The 10,230-nt window shown below is 37.1% G+C and overlaps 1 pseudogene; it reads right to left on the minus strand.

The window, feature by feature from the left end:
* The window catches only part of LOC132190868 (helicase and polymerase-containing protein TEBICHI-like), a 35,219-nt pseudogene that overhangs the window by 7,044 nt on the left and 17,945 nt on the right, over window positions 1-10,230 (minus strand).

Here is a 10,230-nt window from a genome sequence, read left to right on the forward strand (position 1 = left end):
TTTTCTCCTTGTCCTTGTTGTTTCCCTATCCTTGTTTTTGCCCAAGGTTTTCTCCTTGTCCTTGTTGTTTCCCTATTCTTGTTTTTGCCCAAGGTTTTCTCCTTGTCCTTGTTGTTTCCCTATTCTTGTTTTTGCCCAAGGTTTTCTCCTTGTCTCCGAAATGAATCTTCTTGTTTTTTACCGGGTTGTCTCCCGTTAATTATTTTTACCCAAGGTTTTCTCCTTGTCTTTGGGGTAAATCTTCTTGTTTTTTACCGGGTTGTCTCCCGTTAGTTGTTTTTAACCAAGGTTTTCTCCTTGTCTCCGATGGTGATATATCCGGGGGTGACATACCCGGCTCTTCCTTTGCCATATCCGGGAGTGATATACCCAGTTCTTCTTTAAAATATCTGGGGGTGATATACCCAGTTCTTTTTTGAAATATCCGGGAGTGATATACCCGGTTCTTCTTTGAAATATCCGGGAGTGATATACCCGGTTCTTCCTTTTCCATATCCGGGAGTTATATACCCGGTTCTTCTTATTTGGGATAGAGTATCCCCGGAATGTAATAATTTGGAATAAGAATTACCTTATTCTCATAACCAATCAAAACCAAATTTGGAATTTAAACCAGAATAGCCTATTCCTAAGCAAAAATAGGAATATAAACTTGAACCAGGATAGCTTATTCTTCAACTAGAATAGGAATATAAACTTAAACCAGAATAGCCTATTCCTAAGCAAAAATAGGGATATAAACTTGAACCAGGATAGCCTATTCTTCAACTAGAATAGGAATATAAACTTAAATCAGGATAAGCTATTCCTAAATCAGAATAAGAATATAAACTTAAATCAGGATAAGCTATTCCAAAACCAAAATAGGAATATAAATGAATAAGAAAAACCTATTACCAAACGCCCTTTTCTTCTCCAAATTCCTCCAACGTACAGCCCTTCACATGCTATTATATTTTTTTTTGTTCTTTTTTTTCTTTTTCTTTCTTCTTCTTCTACGAGCAGTAGCCGAATGTGTGCAGATCCAGCGGTGCGTGCAGGTCCGGCGCTCCGGTAGTGGCAGGTTGGCGACGCTGCAGGCTTCGGAGATCGGAAATGCTGCGGGCTTCCGGCAACAGCGGGTCACGCCGGCGTTGGGTCCGGCAGTGTGAGTTGCGTCAATGTTGGGTCTTTGGCGCGTCTGGAGATCGGAGGTCACGGGTCTGGGACGTGTGATCGGATCTCTGGCAGCAGCAGTGAGAGTGTGGAGATTTGTCGATGTCGCGGGCTTGGCACTCTAACAGCAATGAGTTGCGCCAGCGTTGGGTCTCCGGCGAGGTGGGTCACGCCGGTCACTTGGCTTGCTTCGGCAGATCGTGCGGATCAGTGATGGCTGCCGCGGGCTGAACGTTTGGGTTTCAGTGAACGGTGAATCTGCGATGTAAGAGGCAGATCTGCTATGGCAATGCACACCGTGATAAATAAATTTTTTTTTATGAGAAACGAACTAGTCGTCCCCACAGACGGCGCCAAACTGTTAGAACAGTTTTCAATACGGTGGATGCGCTTTCTTCAGGGTCTTCAATACGTCGTCGTGCACTCCAAATCACTACAAAAAAGACAGCATTGTCAAGGGGGTCCCCGGTTCCCCGGGGACACTCCGATGCCAAAGTCAGAAAGTTTCTAAGAGAAATATTGTGCTTCGGTGCACAATAATTCAATACGCTCAATAATATGTGTGAGGATATTTTAGCATTCAAGATCCTTTAGTACCTTGTGTCGGGGCCTATTTATAGGCTCGGGGAGATGAAGTAGACTTGGACTGGATCTTCTTATTTGAATTGGTTTGAGAGTCCAGAGTTGAGATAGAACTCAACAGCTATCATGTAGAGATAAACATTCAACAGATATCATGTAGAGATAATTTTAAGTAGTCATCTTGTAGAGATAAGTAGGACGTCTTTATTCCAATATTATCCTAATTGGAATATAAGACTATCAATTAATTAAATAGTCCTTGCTATTTAATTAATATCTTCATGGGTCTATCATTGGCCATTGGGCCTAGAATTTGGTGGGCTTATAGTGTGAATTTATTCCCAACAATAATAATAATAATAAAATAATAATGTATTAGATGGTACAGAATGTGCATCAAGACGACCGTTGAGGCTAGTTTTGAAATAGTAAGATCGGATCAGAAATGGACCTCATCGATGCGCGTCCGTGGCGAACCAGACACCATGATCGAAGACGGAGAGCTTCGGAGCGTTCCGCAAAATCCTGCTATCTCTTTGCTGCGTGCTCTCGGAGCCTCATATACGATGTCGACGAGCCAATTTGAATGTCATGCGCTAGCGCCAAGTCGATCCGGATGCACAGCGAAAAAGCATCTTTTCTTGAGGAGAGGTGGCAAAATGAGTACCTGACACGACCCGATTACGACTTGCGGGTACCTGTTACACGATTAACTTATACACAGACATGACCCGTTTAGCTAAACGGGTAATTGGGTCTGACACGAAAATAGTCGGATAACCCAACACGACCCGTTTTACCCGTTTAAAATAACTGGGTCTAATTTGATAGACACGACCCGTTAAAACCCTAAACTATAAAAATTAAAAAAATAAAAAAATAAAAAATTCAAAATTGTAATAATAATACATCAATACATTGTCAATGCAAAAAATTGAGTTTCAAGATATTAAAGGCTTTAATAAAGGATAAGAAAAAAAAAATGGAAAGTGACTGTAATTGTACTCCAAAAAAAATTACTAAACTCATGATTTTACCTAAACTTAAAACAAGTAAGCATATTGACTAAGTTCATTTATTAAAATAATTTTCAGTATAAAGAAATTGCTCAAATTACATTCCACTAAAAAAAAATTATGTATATTTCAACACAAAATATGATATCTGTAATCTGTTGAAATTAAATATCTCATAACATAGATGAATTTTGCAAATCATTTGAAAAAACAAAAAATTAAGGGCAAAAAGAATGTTTTTAAATTAAAATCATTTAATTAAATATTTAAATATAAAAAAGGCCCTACCTAAATTTGTTGTCTTAGGCCTCAGAATCTATTAAGTCGGACCTACTCGAGGGGTTGGCTTGGACGCTTGGTTACTAGTAAGCCACTTGGCCCTCATCGATATCTCATAAAACATAAAGTCTAAGTAGGGACAAAACTAAAATTTCTATTTCAAAATTATCAAAATATGAATGAGATTGAGAGGTAAAATGTGTCAACATTTCCATCACAGTAATAAAGAAAAAGATAATAAAAAAAAAGCTAACAAAAACAAAATAATAATAATAAAAAAAAAAGAAACAAAACTCAAAACTACATCAACATTAAATTCATAATTCATTACAAAATACTTGTCCACTTGAAGTCTTGAAGGATCCATGATCCATCCCATGTAATCAAAGATATGAATTATGAAACAATACAAATTTGCTCATTTTTTGACTCTTTTTTTTTTAACTGGGTCTGGTGGGAACCCATTAGACCAGGATAGTAACCGGGTCTAATGGGTACCTACTAAACCTGAACAGTAACCAGGTCTAACGAGTACCTGCTAGACTCGAACAGTAACCGTGTCTGGCGGGTCAACCCGCCGGGTTGACCCGCTAGACACGAATTAATCGGGTCTTAAACGGGTAGACCCGAACCCAATAAGGACAAACCCAATACTTGGTTTTCGTGTCGTATTCGTGTCGGGTTCACGGGTCGTGTCAAAATTGCCAGCCCTACTTGAGGCAGTTTCACATGGAGATTGAAAATTTCACAATTTTTGAATGGTTACCATTTTCCTTTCTTTATTTTCTTGATGCCCAATTTGGGTCATTCATGTTGGATTTCTATGTAAAATGTCAATCAAATTCCTAAAAAATAGAAAACATCCCTTAATCTTTTAAGGGGAAATTATATTCCCCATAACCTACCACGCGAGGATCATTTCTCTTCACCAACTACCCACTTTACATTACGAACTCATCAAACTATCATTTTGTAACCAAAACTCCCCTTCCGTCAATCAAGGCCTTTAAGTTGGACAATCAACTATACTATTCACGACACTGTTCACGGCATAGGTACTGTTCACATGGTTGACCATCCGACTTAACGACCTTAACTGACGGAGGGGGGTTTTTGGTAACGAAATGATAGTTTGATGGGGTCGTTATGTAAAGTTGGTAGTTGATGGGAGAAAATGGTCATCGCGCAATAGTTCATGGGGAGAAAGGGTAATTTCTCCATCTTTTAAATTTTGAAATAAATGTTAAGTCAGTTTCCCTGGTTGGCCTAAATTATAAATTATTCCCTATGAATAAAAACTAATTTAAAAATCCTCAGAGTACGCTAAAATCACAATTCAATCCCTACATTCAAATTTCGTCAAAACACTTAACGGATTTTGTTAGTGTGCCATGGCAGCACCAATTAAATAATAACACGTGTCACTCTTAATAAAAAAATATATAAAACTAAAAAAATTAAAAACTTATAAAATTAATTTAAAAAAAATCACTCCTGCAACCCTTTAGATATATTTGCCAATGGCCAAAAAAAAGTCATCATATATTCATCTTAAATCAACTCCAACATTCTTACTTTTTACATTACATCAATGATTTCTTACTATTATTCAAATAAAAAAAATACTAAAAAACAAAATTATTTTACTTTTACATACCAAATATTCTTACCTTTTTCCCACGTCAATCAAATCTTAGTAATTGTCCAATGCCAAACAGCCCCCTTGCACTTCTTCCCCACAACAAGTACTTTGTCACCTTCTCAACAAATTCACTCCATATCATATTTTCCAATGCGATGCCAATGTCTTATAAGTCTTTTCTAAAAGCTGCAAACAAATTCAAACCCAAAGACTAAAATTTCAACAATATTCACGACGTTCTTCTATTCTTCCATTTCCAGCTTTAAAATAAAAGCAAACAGTGTTAAAGAGCTTGAAAGCATGGACCTTGTTATGAACACAACTGACGGCGACCCGGAGCTGATTGCTTAGACCGAAGTGGTGAAGAGAGTCGAGAAGGCTATCAAAGAGCTTCCTCTCAATCTCGGTCAATTCAATCCTCAGTCACCACACCCCCCACTTCGAGGCCTTCCATTACTAATCTCTCTTTTATCTTAGCAGGGTTTTGGATCCTAATTACTTCCAAGAGTGACAATTGTCAATGGGAAACGAGGATCAAACCAATGATCCATAAATTCAAAACACAACAAAGTCATAAATGGCAGGAAGAACAAGATCCCAAGGCCCCTTTCGTTAGATAGAACTTATTGTGTCACCCGGAGAGTTCTCTAGTACTGCATATAACGATGTGTTGTATTTTGTTATAGTAGGGATTTGTGATGTTGGATGACTCAAGCGAGTGCACGAGGTAAGTAAACACTTACGACCATTTTCCATAAAAATGTACAATATGTCAGCTGACTAACCATGCGTATGATATGAGTATGGCTATATTTTCGTATAACTTGGGAACTGCCTTAATAACTGGTTGATTAGATACATCGTATGACATGGTACACCGATGCGTGCTGTATAATGGCCATGGGTTTACTATATAAACTTGATTCTATGGTCTAATGTGTGTATGGATGCGTGATGAGTGCCAAATATTGCATATTTGAGCCCCTTAATTTACATTTGTTAAGCCTTTAGCTGTGTCTTAGTCTGATGTTTTGTGTTAGTTTTGGTGTTTTAGTGTTTTCAAGGTTGTTAAGGGAAAACTGCGATCTTAATGTGAAAGATTCAAGGAATTTGAGAAAAGAGCGTTTCTGTATGGGCACAACAGCATACGATCGCAACTATGCCACTTAAGAGAAACTCATTCACGAGTGCGCTTGAGTGCACCCGTCCTGGGATCGAGTGTACTCGTGCCCAACATCAATCCAGCAACGCCCAAGCGCTACGTCGCAAGAGACCTGATGCCCGAGAGAGATCGAGCGCACCTTGTGTGCGATTGAACACACTCGGCTCACCTGGAAGCGTTGAAACCCTAAAATTAGCTTATAAATATCACATTGTTCTAGGGAAACAAGAGCCTTCATACGGAGGCCGTCCTGGGGGCTGCTAGGGACAATTTTTGGAGAGAATAGGAGCAAAAAGACTAGGGTTTTGCAATTTTTTTGGTGGTTTTAATTGGAATTTTCTCGTTGTAAGCCCCTAAACGTCTATGAATTCCTACATTGTTTTATTCTCCTTCATTTTCATGAGAGGCTAAACCCCCACCTAAGATTGAGGATGAAGCCTTACAAATGATTAGCAACTGATGACTTTCATGTGAATTGATACTTTTCCAGTTATATGAATTATCTTTCTCATTGTTTTGTTTCTATTTCAATTAATTGTTGATCACTTTAATTGATTGCTTGGTTTATTTGATTAAATATTCGATATCCAGTGTCTTTTGTTCAACGGATACATCAGATCTTTTGGTTTAATTTGGATATCCCTTGTGATTTGTGCAAAGTACAGATACATTGGATGATTTGAACTAAATCGTATATCATTTGTGATTTGTACAAAGAACGGATACTTTGGATGTTTTGATACATTTGTTTTACGAAAATAGAACATACATAAAATGTGTCATTTAAAATGTCGAAAAATATTGATGAACATGAAAGTTGCTGCTACGAGTTTGAGAGGCTTGATTCCAATACCTTAGTATTTTATCCATTGTTTAATTTCATTTTGTTTCAATTTATGTTTTCAATTCAAATCACACAAATGTTCATAACTAGGTTAAAATAGGATTAGTTTGGATAGAAATTTATTTACACGAACACAATTCCCTGTGGATTCGATCTCGTACTTGCAAAAGCTATATTGCAAACGACTCGTGCACTTGTGAGTACTTTTAAAACTCACAACAAGATTTTGGCGTCGTTGCCGAGGAATTGTTTGTATTTGTGAAAATAAATTTTTTGTCTAAATTGATTTTATTTTTCTACTAGTTTAGTTAGCATTTTTTTATTTTTATTTTTATTTTATTTGTTTATGTTTACAATTACTAACAAAAAAAAAAAAACTAGAAAAAAAAAGTGTTGTTTTTGTGTAGTAGGTTTCTGCTAAAGCTACTCCTTGCCAAGCAGCTCGAGCTTACATCAATACGCTCGAGCGCACTCGTGCTCTACCCAGTAAGCAGTGAGTGCATTTGTGCTCAATCTGTTCTAGCTTGTGCTCAATTGCAATGTAGACGTACGCTCGAGCACACCAGTTGAGGACCCATGCGCATCTACGATCAATCCCTTTTGACCTACGCTCGAACGCATCTCCGCAGACAGCACCAAAACAGATCAGTAGCTGAATTTGAACCAAAATTTTAATTTTGGTCCGTTTTGTAAGTTTCTGAGTTCAGCAGAATGGTCAATGTCTCTTGTGAAAGTGTGCTTTTGTTTTGAAGAGTAAGCGTGATGTTGTGCAAATATCTACCTAAATTAATAGGTAAATAATTGTACGTTTTACCTGCAAGTGCACAAGGTCCACATAGTAGTATATGGTGTAAGTACATGATCATTCCCACGAGGATTGTTGAATTTTTGTTTAAAAATAAATTCCTTAGGTAAAACAAAGATTGATTGTCTAAGTGATGATAATAAAAGGTAGGGCTTTGATATCCACCACTAATTATATTTAGCTAATATAACAATATGCCAATGCTTTGATCATGTTATGCATATCTAATGTTTGTCAACCTAAGGGCATGGCGTATACTCCTTAGGCTATAGATTTCCCTAAGCAACGAGTCAGGCATGGCGTATACTCTAACTCTTTTCTTTTCTAAGGGATTTAGCATGATGTATACTAAGTTGTTCTTTAGGAAAGCATATATTCTATGGAAATCGACAAACACATGAGGCCTAGGGCATGGCATATACTCCCGGCTCCCCATGTTGATTAACCCAAGAATCACGGTGTGGATTCTTTTGTTACTTCTGTTAAACCCAGGATTTGGCCATCCAAATTGATTTAACTAACTAGTCCATACCACATGCATATGTTGATCAGGCATACACATATGAGGAATTCATCCAAGTAGGTATTAATCAAGTTAAATAGCACAACAAGATCATTACAAGGGCGTCAATATTGAAATATTAACTAAACATAACTAGGGCTTCAATCAAACCCTACTAATTAAATTAGTTACACATAAAATTGATGTTAAACATCTTCATAAAGAAAAGAAAAGAAAGGAAAAGAATAAACCCGAGACTTAAACTTGAAGAGCTCCTATTCTTCTCCTTACCAAGTATATCTATTCTAGAGGCTTAAGGGTCTATTTATAGGCTTTAGAAGTCCTTGACAAAGTAGAAAACCTAGGGATTTCGTAGGGTTTCAAAACCTATTACAATTGGGAGTTGGAAAACCCTAATATGGAAAGAAAGACATTTTGGGTGCCACTTGATGTGTCTCATGTGCACGGGTGCGATCGATCGCAACCCGTGTGCGCTCGATCGCAGGTCTGCGATCGATCCTTCTTCTGTCATGCGCTCGATCGCTCCTGGCCTGATTTGTGTTTGATCTTCTCGGGTACTGTGCTCGATCGCAGGTACCCTACGATCGATCGCAATGTCAGAGAGCTCTCATTTTTCCCATCTTCTCTCTTTGAGCCCAAATCATCTAAATTTACTTCATTTTCTTCCAAAAGCCTACAAAAGTATGAAAAACACAAAAAGGAATTAAAATGACCTAATTAATCAAAACCAAAGGATTAAAACATGCAAGTTAAGGGCTGAAAATATCAAAATTTTAATACTTAACACACCCCCATACTTACATATTGCTAGTCCCTTAACAATACAAAACTAAAAACAAAAATGGAAAAACAGAAAACAAAAGATAAATCTATCTTTTATGGGATGCACGATTACATTTAGCGTATGCAACAAGCCTTTTAACCCCCTAGGAATTCCCTAGTGGACGAGTGAAGTCTCGTGAGGGTTTTCCAGAAATGTTACCCACAAACATCATGCACAGTTCATGTTATTTCAAAAAAATTAAAGTATCAATTCAAGATCATGACTTTCATTCATTAGCAAGTTTAAAAAGATTGAACTCCATCTTCACAATGAATTGGAATCTCAAAGTGCAATTACTTACAAAGGACATGCTAAAACATCACAAGTTTGAAAACAGTGTATAGGAATTAGCACAAAATTATGACGCTGCCAAATCTTTCCAATATGCAATGTCTCACTGTCTCAAAATTCACTGAAATTCCTATTAGAATGACACAATGGCATATATATATATATTTTTTCTCTTCTCTTTTTTTTTTTTCCTTTTTTTTTTTTGGTCAAGTTGTGCAATGTTGGTTCCCTTAAGCTTTCTAATTGGCCCTTGTAGCGAGTGTTAAGTCAATGGCTCCCAAACCAGGTGGTTTTAAGGCTTTAGGTGTAGAGACGCACCTAAGGACCTACTAACTCGAGTCAAAAAGGTTACAAAACCAACTAACCATGACATCGATCCAATCAACAATTTTCACCTTTTGACGTGAACACTCAATGCTTTGAGGCAAGAGGTCCAGTTACTCAGTGAAAAGCCATCAATGATCATTTATTTCACATCCTTTTTTTTTTTTCATCACAATATATGCCATTGTGTCATCTAATAAGTCATCCAATTTCATCCAAGATGCAGAAACACACATATCAGACCTCATGTCCTACCTCATAGATTATGTGCTAATGTGCTTGTGTGATCAGATCAAACATGTGATTTTTCAACTGTCCTAAACAAGTAACCAAAATAACAGATTCACTCATCAGATCATGTGTTCAAAATTTTAAGCTCACTGATGAATTCATGCCACAATTCTTTTAGATCAACTTAAGATTTTAGAGCAAACATACACCCGCGTAAAAGTTTTTTTTTTTTTTTTTCATTATTATAAACAAACAAAACAAATAACTTGAAATTGGGACAAAGTGTGTGAACAATCATGTGTGCCCATACCCCCAAACTTAAACGACACATTGCCCCCAATGTGTCTAAGTAAAGGAAAGAATGTACCCGGGAGATGGTTGATATGATCTTGGAAAGCATGGCTCATAGTTCACCCCTAAACTTGAAGTGAAGCACACTTGTTCCTACAAAATAAGAAAACACACAAACAAGTAAAAAGGAACAAAACTAAAACTAAATAAAAATTGAACTGAAAACACATTAAACAAAAGAAAAGGATAAACGATGGGATGC

Source organism: Corylus avellana, chromosome ca8, assembly GCF_901000735.1.
Source record: "Corylus avellana chromosome ca8, CavTom2PMs-1.0".
Lineage (NCBI taxonomy): Eukaryota > Viridiplantae > Streptophyta > Magnoliopsida > Fagales > Betulaceae > Corylus > Corylus avellana.